The sequence below is a fragment of the Lepidochelys olivacea genome, assembly GCF_965140295.1.
Source record: "Lepidochelys olivacea isolate rLepOli2 genome assembly, chromosome: 13".
Lineage (NCBI taxonomy): Eukaryota > Metazoa > Chordata > Testudines > Cheloniidae > Lepidochelys > Lepidochelys olivacea.
The window spans coordinates 12,548,846-12,568,990 of record NC_140423.1 but is presented as its reverse complement, the minus strand read 5'-3'; positions in this window follow the sequence as shown (position 1 = coordinate 12,568,990).

The window sequence follows — 20,145 nt, the reverse complement described above, 5'->3', positions numbered from 1 at the left end:
CGAAAACTGATTCCTGTAGGAATTCATGTCTTCTGCCCATCAGCAAAGGTTCAAAAATATTTAGCCATCACACTTACAGTTGTTCGGGTTAAGTTTTAGGAAGAAATATTGTCAATTGCTTTCCTATGCACTTCGGTATATTGGATATATCTAACTATGAGGACAAAGTCAGGATCCAAACTACCAAGGTTAGAAAAATGCCTTGGCAATATGTTACCACAGCTTGAGGTGCTGTGGGGTCGTCATCTAAAATACACACAGCTAGATCCGTACTCTATGCAAGTTCACACATGTAGGAAGACCTTATTCACATACAACTCAACATTACATATGGAAACTTACCCATTCACAGCATACTATGGTATTTATTTCTGGCCAATATATATGAGGGAAGTGGGCTGTATCTAAAGTTAAATAGATCAATACCTAGTTTAAATTTCTGAGTTCACTTTTATATGACTATATTGTCTGTTTATATTGCTCAAATTCTAAGTAGAACAGAAGAAATATATCTAGGAACATACAACAACCCTGTTAATCAGCAAGCAAAGGAAGTGATGAGAGTGTGTGGAGAGAAACCTTTACAAAAGCGACCGGACCAACTACCTAGGCTAGGGAATTGAACTTTTGCTATTTAAGGATGTAAATTAATAAAGTAGGTTTAGAAAACTAAAACAGTTGGCATAAGAACATGACCAGATTTGCTTACTGTTTTAATGGTGTGTTTATTTGTGTCTAATTACCATATGCAATGGCCATGTTTGTGCACACAAATCCGGTAATTAAGCACATGGAAGTTGAGAAGTTGCATATTTATATGTGAAATCATAGCATCTGTGTTCAAATTAGTCCATGTATTTTTCATGTGCAGTTGTGTGCCAAAAGTATTTTTTTTAAAAAAAATCTTACAAAGTTTGATTTTGGTGGGGGATGGCATGTACCCAATCCACTTGTAATAGTCTTGATATTTAAAGGACATCATGAGCCATCCTTAAAGATTAGACTTCAAGTATTGACACTCCTGTGTAATTATTGGGTCGAATCTTGCTTTTATAGTCTTGTTATACAGCATGCCCCTATGCAATCATGGGATTAGAATGGCAGGACTTAGAGTGGGAAAACAGAAGAAATATTCCTGTATGTCATACAGAGGCAAAGTTAATGGTAACAAACATGCAGACCTGATGCAACCAGACTGATATATTTATCTGACTCTCATTTGGATTTATGATTGTACTACATGACGACTCACTACCAGGAACAGTAACTGAAATAGTGTCTCTAAACTTTTTGCATTAGAGCTGATCTGAAAATGCTAATTAAATTTCTTATGAGAATTTCTGGTCTTTCAATCAAAAAAGGAAAATTTCACTGAGAACCAAACACTTCTAACAAGGAAAAAAAAATCTTCAAAATTTGTTACTGTTTTGACAACAAAACTGACTAGCTCTACTTTGCATAGAGTTGCCTGACAAGGAAAAATCACTAGGACTGAGCGATCTTGGGTCCCAAACCTGCCATTTCTTATGCTGAGTGTTCTTTTAAAAAGTTATCACTATAAGACACTCTCTTGCTGAAATTTCACCCCATCGCCAGCATTGGTTCAGATCCAGGAGTGGCAGTGATGGGAAGAAACCGAGTGCAGACAATGTCCCAGGCAGTCACTGGCTTTTTTTTAAGGCTCTTTGTCAAACCCTGCTCAAAAGGTCTATGCTGTATGGTGCTTAAAATGACCACAGCCATTTGCACCTCATGTATTTTGTTGTCCCAGTATTGGTATTGTCGGTAGAGCTGAATGAGTGCTAACAGTACGAAATCTTAGGGAAAATAGATTAGGGGGATAGAGAAGTTCTTTATTTTATTTTATTTTTTTTTGCTACTGACTTTGGCTGGATGTGAAGTAGAGCTGTAGATGTAAATGGCTACAAAGTCCATCTCCAATCACCCGTTTCCCCAGCTTTTTCTATTATAAGGTGTAAACATGAAATTTGCAAATTTCATAATTGTATTTGACTACACTATCATATTGAAAAAAGGTTAAGGTATTCTATAGCCTTACTATCAGTTTTGGAGAGTTGGCTAAACAGTAAGTATTTTAGAATTTGCACCCCAGAGATCTGGTGCTTTGTGAAAGAGATTATCATTGTACTAATGATCCTAAATTGGGATATGGCATGCCCTTTTGAACTGCATCTAAATGATAACTAATTATCAAATGTAGTATTTTAGGTTGTTTGTTCTGAAAAGAAGCATAAAATACCTTAAATTAACTAGTAAAAATATCTTCCAAATTATAACAAACATACCTTGTTAATTATATGGTTAATTGTGTGATTATCATTAAGGTGATACTCTGTTTTTCTGTCTAATCTTTTTTTCTAGATGTGCTAGGATTGACACTAATCTTGACCTGGATTTATATTACATTCCTAGTAAAAATGATTGTTTTGCACTGATTTTTTGTATCACAAACGTAGTACTTGAGGCTCTGATTCAGGAAACCATTTCAGTTCAGGAAGAGCACTTAAGCATGTGCATTAGTCTCACTGAAGTTGATGAGACTTAAGCGTATGTTTTTAAAGTTAATCATGTGCTCTCCTGAAGCCAGGTCTTAGATTGTGTTATTTTGAATTCATGGACTGAAAAGATGTAACCAGATGAAGATAACAAATCTGCTTGTTCTGTCTTCTAAGGCAATTTATATATTCTACTTGTCTGTTGTATTAGTCCTACTTCCAGATTACTCAAACGCAACATATTTGATACTTCCTTTGGATACATAACTGTTGGGATGGAAGGTGCTTGTGATGGCTGAGGATGAGGGAACCAATTGCTTTGTTTACTTAAGCCGTGGATGAAATTTCACTTGCATCATAAGATATACCTTCTCAAAACATACGAATTACAAATCCTTTCTTTTTTTATTTTAAAGGAGTGAACTGTTTTGGTGGAACTTCATTGTGCAATGTGTTTAACCAGGAAGCTAGCTAATCTTTCTATCCATTTGGGAACCCCCATTGTTAATGCTGCATCATAAAGTATTTACCCAATGGATATGAGCACATATTTTGCTAATTCTGCATGCTGGCTGACTGGTTATGTTGAATAAATGCTCTGCTCTTCAACTGAAGAGTTCCTTCAATTTAAACTTGCTGTTGTAAATCTCTGTTTATACCAGAAGATGGCACCATTGTTGGTGTCTTCCAGGAAATCTTTAAATAGAGTAATGGATGACTGTCATATAGAAACCCTCACTGTACCTTAAAGCTTCTGTAGGAAATTAAAAATGTAAATATGTATCTGCTGTATTTCGAATGCAGAAGTGGATGAAGCTGAGGTCTTTGAAGAGTCCAGTTTTTTCTCTCTCAGATAAAGTAATCACTTAAATATTTAATAGGGTTTTTTGTCTGATCAACTCTATCCAATATGGAGCACCCAAAACTGCATTTGAGGCCTTCAAGATTTTTATTGTGTGTGAGGAGCTGAAGCAACCAAGCCAATATGCTTTTAAGTACTATATATGAACACTAAAAGTTTGACAACTCTTAGTAGCTATTGTACAAAGATCATTCTTGGTCTTTGCAAACTTATATGCTACATTCCATAAAAGCAGATATTAATTCATAAACAACTAATTACAGTCTGCTGCTATACCACTTTAGGCTGGGAACTAACACATTTAAGCAGGAGAAGGAAAAGTCGGCTTTGCTAGGTTTGTAAGATAACTTGTGGGCCTGGTTGATGGTCTTGAAAATGTTCTTAAACCAGACTCCTGCAGCAAGTGGTGAATGTGAATCACCAAGTGATAAGTCATCCTTTTCAGTCCAAACAGAATCAGTTCTGCAGCACAGTGTGACGGGACAGGGTGCTTTCCTTTCAAATGAAACATAAAGCTTATGTTTTTGGTCATTCAAGATCTGGAGGCAAGAAGAGAATGGGGGCATTGGTCCTGCAGTCTTGCCCAGATTTCAATTTGAGTAACTATATTCTTGCTGCTGTTTTAATTGGCTACAGTATTTATTGCCTGTCCCAGGCTTTTAAGTAGTGTTTTACCCCAGAAATTAGGATCGCGTGGATATAGTTCCTTAAAATGTTGTGGGATTCTTCACTCTAAATAGCGCTTTGAGAGTACATTGATAACCCATGCTTTTTTAAAACCCAGGCCAAACTTGGTATATTTGGACTTAATATCGGGGGGGAAAGGGTTATTCAGGGGGATGTGATAGTGAATAGCCTCTGGAAGGTCACTTGCATCATAAAATTGGCCAGGACAAAGCACTGGAGAATATGCAATAAGGAACAATCCTCATAAAAAGGATTCTCAAGATTGGGTCTGGGGCACTTCCTATATATATTCCCCCAGTTGGGCTTTGTATGTGACTTTCCTGCTTTTGGGTTCTATATCTGTCTCCAGCTACTGTTAAACCATCCCTGTCAGGGTTGGCTTTTAGCTCTTGATCTTGAATACATTTCTGGAGTGTAACTGAATTTTTATGCTTTTGGAGTGCACTAGGTTACACCAGAGGAGAAGGTATATTTGTTTTAAATGCCCAGGGGAGGATGCCTTCTATTTTCTGTACAAAAGATTTATTTTCCCCTGTTGCAAATTAGTCAGTATCTTGGAGTGGAATGAGCTTACTTGGGCTACTTCATGGCTGCTCAAAAAAGGCATTAGAGCCTGAATCCCTATATCCAGAAGAGCAAAACTGTGACTGTAATTAATTAGCAGATAACAAAGGGCTCACAAAGCTTGGAGGGGGAAAATGATCCCTTGCCTTTAAGGAGTTTGACAAACACTGGACTAGATGAGAGCATCTTCTAACCCTACCAGAAAACTGATGTTCAATTAAAAGTGAAGGGTGTTTGAATTTTGAACAAAGCTGGTTTTCTCCCAAGTGTTTCTCAACTGGTTGTGTTAAATACGAATTTAAAATATTGTTCATGAAACCACTCTTTATTATCATGTTTCACTTATATGGCATCTCTGATGTCACTGTCCTACCATTTCCTCTCTCAATCACTCTCTTCCAATTAAAAATCTAATGCAAAAAAAAAAAAAAGGCAGAATTTAAGAAGGAATTTCCAAGGTGTAAAACAAAACCCAAACACACACCCTTGCCAGGCTTTTGCATCATAAAGATGTAAAAAGAGAAACTCAAAAAATCCCCCCAACCCGATTATTTCTTCCTCTGCAGGCAACCTTCAGCATTTTCCTATCACTATAACTAGCAGAATCGTGGACCTTTACTCATATGTATACAAAGCAGCTGTAATCTCTCCCTATTTAGAGGTAACTCTAGCGATATCTTTTATCTGTTCTTCAGTGGTGTTTGATACAGGAGCTACACCAAAGCACTTCCTTGCATACACAAACCAGAGATTAGGTTTCACCTGATTTAAGAGACTGTCAACCAGACAAAAGCTCCTAGGTTACCTGGCCCACTCCTACTAAATTATTGAAGTGTCTCTTCTAGCTGAATGTATACACTGAGTAATTAGTCAGTAGAAAGCTGACACTGATGAATATTGCATCTCTTTTCTGTTTTAAAGAAATCTGTTTGTACAACCAATACAGAGTAAACATTTGGAATTACTAAGGCCATCACCTAGGAAATATTCCAGGCTTATTTTGAATATGATCATATTTAGCATACTTTGCACTCATAGTGCTTTATAAGCAAGTCCAAACCCCCTGGTAATTTACCTTAGGTAGATAGCATTATCTCCAATTTACAGCTGGGTAAACTGAAGCACAGAAATAGTGGCTTGCTTGAAGGTGCTGGGAGTCAGTGACAAAGCTGGAAGTAGAACTTTGGAATCTTGTATTCCAGTTTTATGCTCTAATTCAGTGATACTCAGACTGAGGCTCGGGAGCCATGAATAGCTCTTTAATGTGTCTCATATGGCTCTTGCAGCACATTATCTTAAAGTTAGTAACCAATCAGGATGCTTTTATTATTTTATTACCAATTCAGTTATCAACTTGCACTAAGTTATTAACTTCTTTGCTGTGAGAATAATATGTATATATAAAAACTAAATATTTCCCCAGTCATACTGTTTAAATAAGAATAGTACTATTGTTTTATTTACTATGAATTCACACTACTGTGGCTCTTGGGTAACACTGGTTGCTAATTTGGTTCCTGAACCACTGAGGTCTGAGTGTTACTGCTTTAATTATTGGTCTCCACTGCCTACTGGAGCTGGGCCTACTCTATCAGTGAAGCTGCTTTGGTGCACTATAACCTGTAACGCTTGTAGCCATATATTAGATAACTTGCATGATGTGCTGCAATGCTTAACTCTAAATGTGGCTATTTTATACTGATCCTGTTTTCCAAGTGCCTTGGCTCCATCCCCCAGGAGCTTAGAACCTTTGCTTTGCTTATCCGTATATGGAAGGTGACCCACATTAATGCCAAGAAGCTATTTAGCAACTGATCGTCAAAACCATAACAACCAACTGACCTTAAAGTGTGGCCAACATCACTTCATTTTTTTGATCTTGGCAGGGGAAGGGCAGTAGCAGCTTCCATTATTGTAATGGCTGCCAAGGTCCCCTTTGCTGGAGTGAACAGCAATAGCATTGCCCTGGATTGGATTATGCTCAAATGGGGCTTATCTAGAAATGAGACTGCATGCTTCTTCAGCTCCTGTTTTGCTCTGTGGTAGGACAGAGGGATACACTCCACTCTGCTAACCTCTCTCACATTTGGCATGTGCAAAGATGATATTCTGTCATCTTGGATATCGCTATGGGCTCAGTTTAAAAGCCTACATAATAAAAAAAAATGGGTGTAAACAAGTATTTATTTGCCTGTTATGTAATAATTATTAAACGCGAGCTTTTAAAATCTAAAATTATGTCACAATTATTTCTGCCTTTCTTTATTCAATTTTTTCCTATTCATATTTCCCAGCTCACACAATGTAAATCAATGGATGTAGAATTTCTAGCACTGGAAGAAAATGTTAACTTGTCTTCAAATAACTGTTTCCACTGGTTTTTTGTTTGTGTTGGGGTTGATTTTATTTTGTTTTTGGCTTTTTATTTTAAGGTGGAAACATTTGTTATTTTCAGTGTTTTATAAAAGTTTGGGTTACAAAATCTAAATCTTTGGCTGTTAGTTTACAGCCTCCTGTAAGATACTAGGAAAGATACTAGGGAGCAGAGCAAGGCAGTTTGGGTAAAATAAGATGTGGCTTGGAGAGGTAAATTCACCAGTTACACCTGCAGAGAAGTCAGTGGAATTACACTAGTAGAGAATCTGGCCCTAAATCTGAACCCTCAAATGCCAGATAACCCCCTCAACTCCCCATCCCAAACTTACTTTCAAATCCTTAAACTTCTGGCAACTTTCTGTGTACACATAAGGTCCCATAATTTTATTACCAAAACTTGAACCAAACCATTATCTTTTCACTCCAACATAAATTCCAGAAGGTCAAGATAGAATTCAGACCCCAAAAACTGAACCAGACCTACAAATACAGATCTTTCTTGGGGCAGGTAAAGCAGTTTAGCTCATTCAAAAGAGGGACTTGATATACATGAGTTATATATGCACAGTGCTTCATAATATAATGTACATCTCTGTCTATCTAAGTCTTGAACTATAAAAGAAATAAAAGAGAGACGGCAGATAAGAAAGACAAAAGATTATATAGAGGGATGGGGTGGAAGAGATCAATAGAGAGAATTGCTGAAGAAAATCTGTTTCATTGGGGCCTTTTACTAAGCCCTGGTTGGCCTTGGGTCCTTGAGAGGCTATTAAGATATTTGGTCCATATGACAGTCTGAGTCACATTCAAGACTGACATAGGTCCATCATCACAATGGTCTGGCCTAGCTTATCCACCTCACTACCTTTCTTTGGTGATGCTGTTGCCATGACCAGCACCATTGGGAAGACAAGAGTAAAGATGGTGTACTAACCCCTGCCAACTCCTTTTCTAACTATGGCTCTGCTAGGAGAGAAGATTCCCAATAGCTGCCTCTCCATGAGTGAGTCCTACCAGAATGTTCTAGCTATCATCCTACTCTTATTGGGGCTCCTTGCCTTACTGGATAATGCCATCAAAATTGCTCTCCTGGTAAGCAAGCAATGTTGTGGGTGAGGAGGGTTACTTCTTCTATTAGGCCAATGACACTTTTCTTTGAGTCATTACTAACCACAGGGCCCTAGCTAGGTGCTCCTCTCCTAAATCAGTACTGACCCCTGTGTCCAAGCATTTTATTTATCTACTGGAAGTAAGAAAAATATTTTTAGGGGTTCATCCCCTGCCCTGGGTGTTTATCTCATAACTTAAAAACAAAGTGGTAAGCAGTGCTGTGTTGGAGGGAGAGGTGTGAGTTACTAATTAGGGGGCATTCTCTCCTCTGAGTCAGTATTGATGCCACGGCCACAGTGTGATGTTAGGGGGCACTGTATTGCACTGGGTGATTCACTGGGCATTTTTGCCATTCCATAGTGATAGCTTGGTGCTAGGGGGAGCTGTGCTCCATGGAACGTGGTGAGTGACTCAGTATGGGCATTCTGCCCTAAGTTACAACGAATCTACTGCCCTGATATGGCACTAGGTGGTGCTGTGCTGATTGAATCTTCTGGAAAGACAGAAAAGGTCTTCTGAGCATTTATAATCATCTAAGATCATCTGGCAATTTATGTAAAAGACAAGAGTTTAATCATGGTGTCTTGCTCAAATTCCAGTCTCAGTGACTGGTGATTCTCTCCTCTCTCAGTTCCAATTGCATATAGTCTTTATTTCCTATCCTAAAGTGGTTATCCCTGGTCAGCTGCCACAATCCACCCCACAGCTGGCTGCCCCTCTGCAGTGAATGATCCCTGTTCATTTGTTGTATTTGAAAAAGGAGGCTAGATAACTTTATGGCTAATAACATTTGTAGTTATGCCCCTGAGAGAGAAGGGTAATTAGCTGTTATGCTGATCTCCTGCAGCAGAGAGCTAAAGGGCATTTCCTCCCCCCGAATGGCATTCCACAGTTGGCTAGCTGCATTAGGGATTTTAATACTTTCTTCTAGAAGCATTGGTCACCCGGGAGGAGAGATATCAGATCATTAGCTGGACTAGTGATCTGATCTGATCTGTCAGGAACTGGGATTCTAGACCAAATGGACCTGTGGCCTGATTTAATATAGCAGGTTGCGGGAGAGGGAAGTATCAGATTAAGTGAAGCAATGGTGTGGGATACAGGATAGATATGGCAGGATGTGGGTGTCTGATCCACTATTACAGATATATTCCTATTCTGAATACAGTTCTGTTCTATTGCTGTTAATAAGGTTCATACAGATATGACTGCCTAAATATCCCCCATATGATACTAGGGCCAAGGCATCTTGAAGATTGTGGGGGGTTTGTTTTTTTTGTTTTGCAAAAAGAATGGGTGGGCAATTCCTAGCAAGTTTGCCCTGCAATTTCAGGTGCGATCACATTACAAGTTTGCTCAGTGGATACTGAATTTTTTGAAGGCTCTTACACTTGCCGTTCAGGTACAACCAGGTCAAGAATTTTTTAACTAATGTTTTTTCATCAAAAATGCCAATTCATTGGAACTGAAGCTGTTTGTAGGAAAGGGTTGATTACAATGAATTGACATTTTTGAAATGGAAAGTTGTATTTTTGTTTCTAAATATAAGTCAGATTATAGCTTAAAAAAAGCCAAAACCAAAATTAAAACTTTTGATTGACCTGAACCAAATTTTTTTCAGATTTTCGGTTTGTGAAAAACTTTGAGATTGACTTTTTGTCCTTGTTCAAAATGGGAAAATTCTTCAAAATCTTGAAAATTCTCATGGAATGGGAAAACCATTTGCTGCTCCACTCTAGGATCAGAGGTCATATCCTGATCCTATTGAGGTCAATGATGAAACTCCCATTGACTTGAAAAGGGACAGGAATTCAGGGAGGCAAAAGCATCTGTACTAGAGAAAAGCTGCTAACCACAATGGCCACTGGTTTTCTCTCCTTCTTCCCTTCTTTCAGGTCTGGATTTACCTGTGTCAGTTTCTGAAGAGAATCTTCCACTATTTCATCACCAAAGGTAAATTGAGGAAGATGAGGAAATGTTCAATTTGGTTTGTTTGTTCTAAACTGTTTTGGGCCAGTTCTTATTAGATGACACAGTGCTCTAAATGCTGATGTCTGCAGGAGCCCTGTCTATGCTAGCCCTCATACTCACCATTACTACCACCAGCAGAACTGCACCAGGATTAGCAGCAGTGGGAAATTTGAGAACAAAATCTTCAGTGTAGATGTAGCCTGTTTGTGTCTCTTTCACTCTCCTTTCCTTTCTCTCTTTCTGTTTCTGTCCTTTACCTTTCCCCTCCATCTCTTCCACAGTCACTGTGCAGGCAGGTTGGGGAAGAGGGAAGAAAGGAACCAGACATTGTCTGGCCAGAGATTCCATGAACTTACTACAATAGGTTAGCCACCACATGGACACTGTACTTCTGTTAATTCATTTCTTCATTTTTTATTCTTCCTCTTCATTCCCCTGAAGCCTCCGGATGGATCAAGGCACTAACAGCCATTTCCTGCAGCAAGAAATCCAGCAGTTGGAAGGAGCTGGTTCTGAGCAAAGGCCACAGGAATATCTCCATTTTGCGCTTCCACTGCACTCTGGATCCTCTGAGGCTAACCGTGAACATGAACAACCTAAATGGGCCGAAAAGCCACTGTCCCCAGGGTCATAGGAAGGGCAAGGGTTACCATGGTTCCTGGCCAACCCATCAAGACACTGATGATGAGAAAGCCAGTTGGTATGGGCACCAGCAGCAACACCGTCGGGTGAACAACCGGCTTAACCCAGGTCAACGTTACCATGACTGGGAGAGTCAGTTCAGCTCCCGTCACTCAGACAGTGACAGTCCGCAACCAGTGTGCCCGGCCGGATCCACTGTGTCATCAGTGCGTTTTCACATCAGCACCCCAGAGCAGGTTGCCAAGGCCAGAGGCAGCTTGGTTGACTGGGGCATTTACATACACAACCCACAGAGGGTCACTGGGGATAAAGAGCTTGGCCCGGACAGTGCAGGAGAAGCTACGCAACGGCAGAGTTCCCTGCATCAATCTGCTGTTCCAAACACAGAGGGACCCATCAGCCTCCATTCAGAGTGCTCTGCTGTGCACATTCACCCCCAAGTCAGTGAGGCACACTTCATACCCAGCCCAATCTTCCCAGGCCCTAAGCGGGTAGTGTACTCTGCCCTGGCTCCCACCCCAGAGTCCAGAACCTGTCTCAACAATGATTACCACCACCCATTGTCCCAGGCATATCATCAGAGGAGTCCTGAGCACCATCCTGGGACTGAATTTCACCAGAGCTTGCCACTTGTCCAGCGAGCCGAAGTCTACATCTATCTTGTCAACCCACCGCCTCCCAGCCCAGAGTGCACCGCTGAACGGTCCACCCTCCCCTTTTCAGCATCTCACACCATCTTGGTCAAGGACACATTGGCAAACCGGGTATCTGTTGGCCACACCTGGGAAAGTTCCAACCAAGGCCCAACAGGGCAGATTATCTGTGACACCCACACACAACGCAAGAGTATCTGGGAGAGAAAACACCAAGCTAGCACTCTGCAGTTGAGCCCAGACTATGAGAAGCTGGCAAGAAGCAGTGATGGTGCCAACCTGATCCACAATCCACCTCTCCTGGCAGACATGACAAGAAGAGGTTCTGAAACAGCACCACCCAACATTAGCAATTGAAGGTACCATACAACTGGATTTACCACCCAGCTGACTTCAATTCCTGGCATGGATAAGATTCTGATGCCTGGTGAACGCTGGGGGACCTGAACTAAGTGGGTGGGAATAGTACAAATGGCATTCTCTGCTATTTTGTGGTACTCTCAGGACGTGCTGGGTTCAATAAACAGCAAATCACAAAGCTCCTAGTTACGCAGATTCTCTGTAGTGACAGCTGTGGGTGTGGGAAGAGCCCAGGTGGCATGGCTTCTTCATATAAGAAGCCGCAATTCATTTGTACATTTTGACCCCACCCAGGTGTCCTAGGTATGCATTGCAATTCAGTCTCTATGGCAGGAATGCTCAAATGAGTTTGAGCTCTGTGATTTCTCTTCTAGGTATTAATTTTGGGCACATAACTGTCGTCTCCCACCCACCCCCCCCCGCCACCGATTTAAAAACACTTTTTATAGTTTGTTATTTTTATTAAGTGGTTTACACCAGAAGGTGTGGTTATAAATACAGTTGGTGAGTAAATATACATGGAAACCTGCCTACAAACCCAATTCAAGACTTACCTAAGTGCTCAGAGGTAAAAACACCTAAGCGTAGATAAAAGACCAGAGGAGGAATGTTTACAGGCATAAAGTACAATATATGTTTAGTAGGTATAATAAAATGTGTCTCTGGTCTTGGCACAAATGAGAAACTTCCTGCAGACCATCTTGGGATCAAGAACAGAAATAGCCATTCTGATGAAGACTCCAGTTCTCATCCCTATCCCATACCATTCTGGGAAACCGGTGTAAAGCATGCTCATGGGATATCAGAGTTTGAGAAGCGTGCCTTACACGTGCCCTTCCTATCTAGGGATGTCACTCCTGTCAGTCTCTCAGTTACCTACATTCCGCACAAATTTCATGTCCTCTTACTTTTTATTGATGAAATTATTTACATCATTAAAAATAAGCAATCATGGAACTTAGATGAAAAGCTGTTTACACTGCACTGAATCCTGCAGCATGTATGTATAATTTAAGTTTCATGTATGTATAATTTTTGTGCTCCTCTTCGAAGGTCTTTATTATCTATTGCATCCAATATATGGACCTTGGCAGGCTGAGAGCTTTGGTGAGAGGAGCCTGGCTTGCTGTGGAAGCATTTTGTATGACCTGCCATTGCAGTGTGAACTGAGGGGATCCTTTGCAATTCCTGCTCTAAATAGGCTGCAAGCAGAGTACTTCTGTGGTCTAACAAGTGCTCACAGGAGCTGGGCTTGGCACATCTTAATGAGTTTGCAACAGAGGGCATGCCTCCCAGCCCAGGTAGCCAAATACACACTAGCTCTGCTTGAGCTAGCATGCTAAAAACAGCAGTGCAGATGTTGCAGCACCAGTGGCATCACAGGGTAGCCATCTGAGTACAAGCCCACCTGAACCCCTGGGTCTGTACTCGGGTTGATAGCCCATGCTGCAACATAGAATCATAGGACTATAAAGGACCTTGAGAGGTCATCTAGTCTAGTCCCTGGCACTCAGAGCAGAACTAAATATTATCTAGACCACCCCTGACAGGTGTTTGTCCAACCTGCTCTTAAAAATCTCCAATGATGGAGATTCCACAACCTCCCTAGGCAATTTATTCCAGTGCTTAACCACCCTGACAGGAAGTTTTTCCTAATGTCCAACCTAAACCTCCCTTGCTGCAATTTAAGTCCATTGCTTCTTGTCCTATCATCAGAGTTAAGATCAATATTTCTCCCTCTTTCTTGTAACAACCTTTTATGTACTTGAAAACTGTTATGTCGCCTCTTAGTCTTCTCTTTTCCAAACTAAACAAACCCAATTTTTTCAATCTTCCCTCACAGGTCATGGTTTCAAGACTCTTAAACATTTTTGTTGCGCTTCTCTGGATTTTCTCCAATTTATCCACATCTTTCCTGAAATGTGGTGCCCAAATTAGGCCAGTTGAGGCCTAATCAGCGCAGAGTAGAACAGAAGAATTACTTCTCGTGTCTTGCTTAAAACACTCCTGCTAATACATCCCAGAATGTTCGCTTTTTTTGCAACAGTGTTACAAAAATATTTAGCTTGTGGTCCACTATGACCCCAACTATGACCCATCAACACTGCTAGCTGGAGCGGAGCTAGCTCATGTCTGGCTAACCAAGCTGGGAGGCATGCTCCCAATAGGAGTGTAGACAAAAACCTGTTAGGCCTTAGCTACGCTAGGACAAGAGATTGTGATTGGCGCTATGCTGCCTAGCACATCAACTACCAAGACTTTGGCCGTAGTGTAGACAGCTATTAAACTATAAGCTCATTGTTCTGTGTTTTTGTACAGCCACTAGTACAACAGGCCCAGGACATTAAGTAACCATTGGAACAAGTTACCAAGGACCGTGGTGGATTCTCCGTCACTAACCATTTTAAAATCAAGATTGGATGTTTTTCTAATAGATATGCTCTAAGAATTATTTTGGGGAAGTTCCCTGGCCTGTGTTATCATCTAGTCTGACCTGTATCAGAATGGTCCCTTCTGGCTCTGGAATCTAAGACTGGGGAGCCTACTTTTTACCACGGTGGAAATAATAATAATTAATAATTTAAATAAATAAATAGCTGGTCATGATAGACTCTGGCGGGGAGCTTACCGAAGAGCATCAACCGTGGCCTCTTTTCCTGGTGTTATCAACGGCCTAAGGGTCACATTCTGCTGCCAACCGACATTCCATCGAAGGTAAAAGTAAGCTGTAACAAATTAAGTCTGGAGATGTGAGAGTGTTGGAGAACACCAAATCCGGGCTAATACCTATTTTCAAAGCACTGTGCAATGTCTGTTGTGAATCCCCAATTCTGAAATAACTCAGAAGATTAAGCTGTTCCCATCAAAAGACTCCAACCGAAGCAACACATCTGGGCAAGGGAGAGGTCCTCTGTTTGAATGTTTTATTAAAAGTGACCCACAAAGGATTATAAAAGCAGGTCTGTTGGAGCAGCAGCATCACAGAGATGTGCAAAGGTCACCATGCATTCAGGCCACCAAAGCTGAAAAGCTAAGAGAAATAGAAAGGGCTGGAGAGTGTATTTCCTCCTACAAAGCAAACCAAATATGACTCAGTGCAACTTCCCCTCAGGATGTCTCAACCCTTCTGCCACTCTCAGCCTGGATAATGGCCAGCATCCAGATTAAGCATTAGTAAAACTGATAAGCCAAACAATTCCCACAGTATATTTCTTGTTCTTCGAATAACTAACTTAACCACAGAGCGTCCAAAAGGGATGTCCCATCCAAGGTTGCTGCAGTAACCAACAAGCAAGGTCTCCATAGCAAATCCAAGTGCAAAGCCCTTAGAGCCCAGCAAAAAACAGCAACATTAACTGAAATAGGTCAAAGCTCCACAGTAGCTCTGCTCAGTTTTAAAAATAGTAATAATCAGTTCCGTGTGATGAGGCCTGATCCAAAGCCCACCGATGAGGGCATTCAATAGCCATTGGATCAGACCCATGACAGACACATACTTCACAGGCCTCTCCCCAGGAGCAACCAGAGAGAAATGGGGAATTGCTTGGAAAAGCTCACAGGGGGGCCCTTCCTCAGCAGCCCTAGAATTGTCTGGGACAGGCCTGTGGCCCCAAAGCCGCATGCGGCTCTTCAGAGGGTAATATGCGGCTCCTTACCTAGGCACTGATTCCGGAGCTGCAGCTATAGATGCTAACTTTCCAGTGTGCCGGGAGGTGCTCAGTGCTCAACTCCCTGTTCTGCCCTAAGCCCTGTCCCCACTCTACCCCTTCCCCCCAGACCCCTGCCCCTTCCCCTGAGCCTGCCATGCCCTCGCTCCTCCCTGCTCCCCCCCATAGCCTCCTGCGCATGTGAAACAGCTGATTGCGGGGGGAAGGGGGAGTAGGCGCTGATTGGTGGAGGCTGCTGGCAAGCGGGAGGTGCTGGGGGTGGAGGAGCAGATGGGGGGCTGCTGACGTTTTACTGTGGCTCTTTGGCAATGTACATTGGTAAATTCTGGCTTCTTCTCAGGCTCATGTTGGCCACCCCTGGTCTGGGAGGAAGTCCACTCACCCTAATGGGCTCTGACTAGTCTTTCTCCCTCATTCTCACCTCCCATAAAGGTAGCCTTGCCCACTTTATTTTCACCATATTTACTCTTTCCCTCTCTGGTATGATCGCTGGTAGTCAGGGCTCTTTTGGCTACGGTCGTAACACCTACATTATGGGGCAACACAGTTCTTTTACTACAGTCCTGTGTTCTGGGATGTGGCTCAGCCAAGTCACACCAGCAGCTGAGCCCGCTTTTGCGAAGTAACTGGGAAGTCAAAGTAAATAGAGGCTGACCATAATTTTTCTCCAGTTCTGGAAGTACTCTACTGATGCAGCCTGCCTGCATGCGAGGAGAAAGAGGAACCGGAGCTCAAACATGTCACAGAGGTGCTGTGTGTGCGCTCATGGAGAAAGCGGGTGATATTGTTCTCTACACACATTTCCTGCTGGCTGACATGGGGGTAAGCATTTGTTTAGCTCTCAAAAGAGGGTGGAAGTATTAGCCTTCTGTTCTTGTGCAGGAGCAGGGAATCTGTTAAGAGCCTGATCCTGCACAACTTAGATCAAGTGGAGATTTGCTATTGCCATCAATTGGAGCAGGATGAAGAACTAGGGAAGGAGGGTACATGAAATCAATGAGTTTTGTAATTATACATTTGTAATCCAAGAAGGAGCCCACACACTTCTAATGGCAGAAATAAGGTAGGCATAAGCGGTATGAATCAATGATCATGAAGACTCTAGGCCTAGGAACACTAAGAATTGGTCATATGGCAGGGAAAATGTGTGACGGTCCAGAGGCTCTCTGCACTATCCATTGTGGAAGGGCAGCAATGGCTCATGACTCCACCAACATGTGTATGTCACAAAACAAAACATAAGATTACATCAGGCATACCATTTTTCAAACATTGACTCTTTTTATTGCAAAGTGGCACGACCTTCTCATTCATGCAGTTAGGCTGGGAGATACTCAGCCAGCACTATTAACATGGGGCCTGATCCTGCCTCACTGTAGTTAATGTGGCCTTGAAGGGGAACGTGACACTTTGAGAAACAGGAAGGTGGACTGCTCCCTCCTTAATCATTCATGAAGTCTAGTGAAGCAAAAAATCAATGCAACAAAATATATAAATGGACTACTGTGGAGTTCAGATTTCAAAATATTTTTTTGCCTTAAAATAATTGGCTTTTTGTTTGGGGGCTTTTATAATAGAAAAATATCTTTAGACAACTCTAGTCCAAATTTGTTTTTCCCAAATGTTCATCCTACAAAGGCAAGACAGACCAAGAAGAGCTTTTTATTGTGGACAGACTTCTACCTCTGGTAATGGGCCCTGGTACAGAACCCTCTCCTTCCCAGCCATACACACAGAAGGTAAAATCTGTTTGCTTGGTTTACTTCCACAAACTCTTAGCAATATGATCAAGTAAGCCGCAGGTCAGATTCCCAAAAGAGGATAGCGGAAGAACTATCATACCAGTGTCAAGAACATGTTTGGGAAGATTTGTGGGTATGAAACACTAAATAAAAGTAAAATGGCCACATGACTTGTCATATGTTGCCAGTGCTTCTACTTTTATGTATTTCACCATGATAATGGGAAAAAATCAGATTTAGATTTTTCTTGTCAAATTACTTTATTTAACTTTTAAGTACTATGTAGAACAAGACCAGTTACTCTTCTATGTGCACTGGAGGAAAGTAACATTTGGAAAAGAATCTAATTGATTAAACAGTATTACAGATTTGCAACAATAGCTATGTTTAATGCCCACCTTCTTGGTCTTTCAATTCTTTGTTAAAAGCAGGGCTGGGGTTCAGCTGGTATGCAATAGCATGGCGTACTGACAGCTCTCTGAAATTACTGTCTTGTTTTCCCACACAGTCAGTTTTCATTTCAAAATAGCAGCAGCAGCAACAACAACAAAGTCTCTGGTTGTCATGGTTGTGATGAGAACCTCAGAACTGGGACCCAAGTCTACAAGATGCAGCGATGGCTATGGGCATGTCTCCATAGCAGCTGGGAGGCATAAAGTCCAACGTAGGCAGACATATATGTGCTCACGGGGCTTGAGCTAGCAACCTAAAAATAGCAGCATGGCCAGGGCAACACAGGCAGCGGCTTGGGCTAGCCAGCCAAGTACATACCTGCAGGGTTGGGCAGGGCAGCTAGGCTGAGCTGTTAGGCCACACTGCTATTTTTCGGTGCCAGACTGAGCAGAACTAGCTGGTGTATGGGGAATTACACATCTTATCTGCTGGGTAGACATCCTCTCTGTGAGTCTGCAGAGAGTCTGGAACATTATCTCTGAGAGGTTTGAACTGCCCCATTCATCTGTGTGAAGTGTCAACTCTGATGCCTAGTGATGATAATGTAAATATTGTTTTTGTGACTGGTTCGGTCACAGAGACCCCCTTGGGACTGTCACCTGATGTGCTGAGTTTACCTCTGGGCCCATTTTGCCTGCCAGCTTGGGACTCCAGAACCTTGTCTTGTTGAGCCAGACACACTAGCTTGCTGCAACACTGACCCAGGTTTGGGCCATGCCCCCAAAGCTGCAGACTTTAACCAAAAACTGCTCAGCAGGTCACCTATCTCCAACACCCAGCCACCCAGCTCCCAGTGGGATCCAAACCCTAAATAAATCCGTTTTACTCTGTATAAAGGTTATACAGGGTAAACTCATAAATTGTCCGTCCTCTATAACACTGATAGAGAGATATGCACAGCTGTTTGCTCCCCTAGGTATTAATCACTTACTCTGGGTTTATCAATAAACAAAAGTGATTTTATTAAGTATAAAAAGTAGGATTTAAGCGGTTCCAAGTAATAACAGACAGAACAAAGTAAGTTACCAAGCAAAATAAAACAAAACACGCTAGTCTAAGCCTAATACATTAAGAAAGTGATTACAGGTAAATTGCACCCGCAGAGACGTTCCAATAAGCTTCTTTCACAGACTAGACTCCTTCCTAGTCTGGGCCCAATCCTTTCCCCTGTTAGTCCTTGTTAGTTCTGGCAGGCATTTTAGGTGAAAAGGAGGGGCTTTCTCATGACTGGGATCCCCCTTGTTCTGCTCCACCCCCTTTTATAGCTTTGGCACAAGGCGGGATCCTTTGTCTCTCTGGGTCCCCATCCCTCCTAAATGGAAAGGCACCAGGTTTAAGATGGATTCCAGTACCAGGTGACATGGTCACATGTCACTGTAAGAACTCATTTTTCATTACCCACGTGACATGTCTACACAGGCAGACTTGCAGGCAAACAGAGCCATTTACAGTCAATTGTCCTAGTCAATGGGAGCCATCAAGATTGTAAACCACCATTAATGGCCCACACTTTGCATAATTACAATAGGACCTCAGAGTTATACTTCATATTTCTAGTTTCAGATACAAGAATGATACATTCATGCAAATAGGATGAATATATTCAGTAGGTTATAACCTTTGTAATGATACCTTACAAGAGACCTTTTGCATAAAGCATATTCCAGTTACATCATATTCACATTCATAAAGCATATGGAGTGCAAAGTCACACTGTTAACTATTTAATTGCTGGTGTAAGAAAGCAGAGGGAGATTCACAGCAATGTACAATTCACTGAGTCATGTCTCCTTTTGGTGGCACAAGTGGCTAGTGTTTGGGAGATACCATCACTTACTGTTCTCCCATCATGAAGAAGCCAAGCTGAAGGAGACTAGCAAAGCCCAGGGGCATATCCAATGTCCCACGCAAGGAGAGCCAAGCTCAAGGAGCCCAATGGAGCTCAGAGAACTCATATTATCATATTTTAAACATCTGTACAATCTACTGTGAACACTCTCATTTTGGCAACTCATGTGGGTGGAGCTTATTTTGTGGGCAGAGCTTGGAAGAGTAGAACTGGTATCATTTTCCCTTCAAGTCAACCCGTTTAAATCACACTTTTCCGACAAAGCCTTTTAACAATAACTCACCAACGAAAGAAAATTGTCTGTCTGTCTTGCTTCGAGAGAGAGCTAATGTAGATTGTGTACTGTTTGTTTAAGTCAGACTGTACATGCCTGACCTTGTCTACTCTGGCTTTTCTTTTAAAACCTCCCACCTTTGCAGCTCCGTTTGTGGTAGCAGAGGTGGAAATGCTAGTGTAGATCAGCTGCCAGTGTTTTAACTGCTGTGTCATCTGCAGCGCTGCACAGGGGGAATTATAGCTGTGGGAGGTTTTAAGAAAAATGGCAGCGTAACCACAGTCCTTGGGGCAGTGCAGCACCCATGTATTCCTCTGTGTCCATGTACATTGAAGGTGCTCCTTAAAAAATAGCAATACATTAAAAGAGACATGTCACATAGCTTGTTTGAAAAACAAAAGACTGAGGGCATAACCAG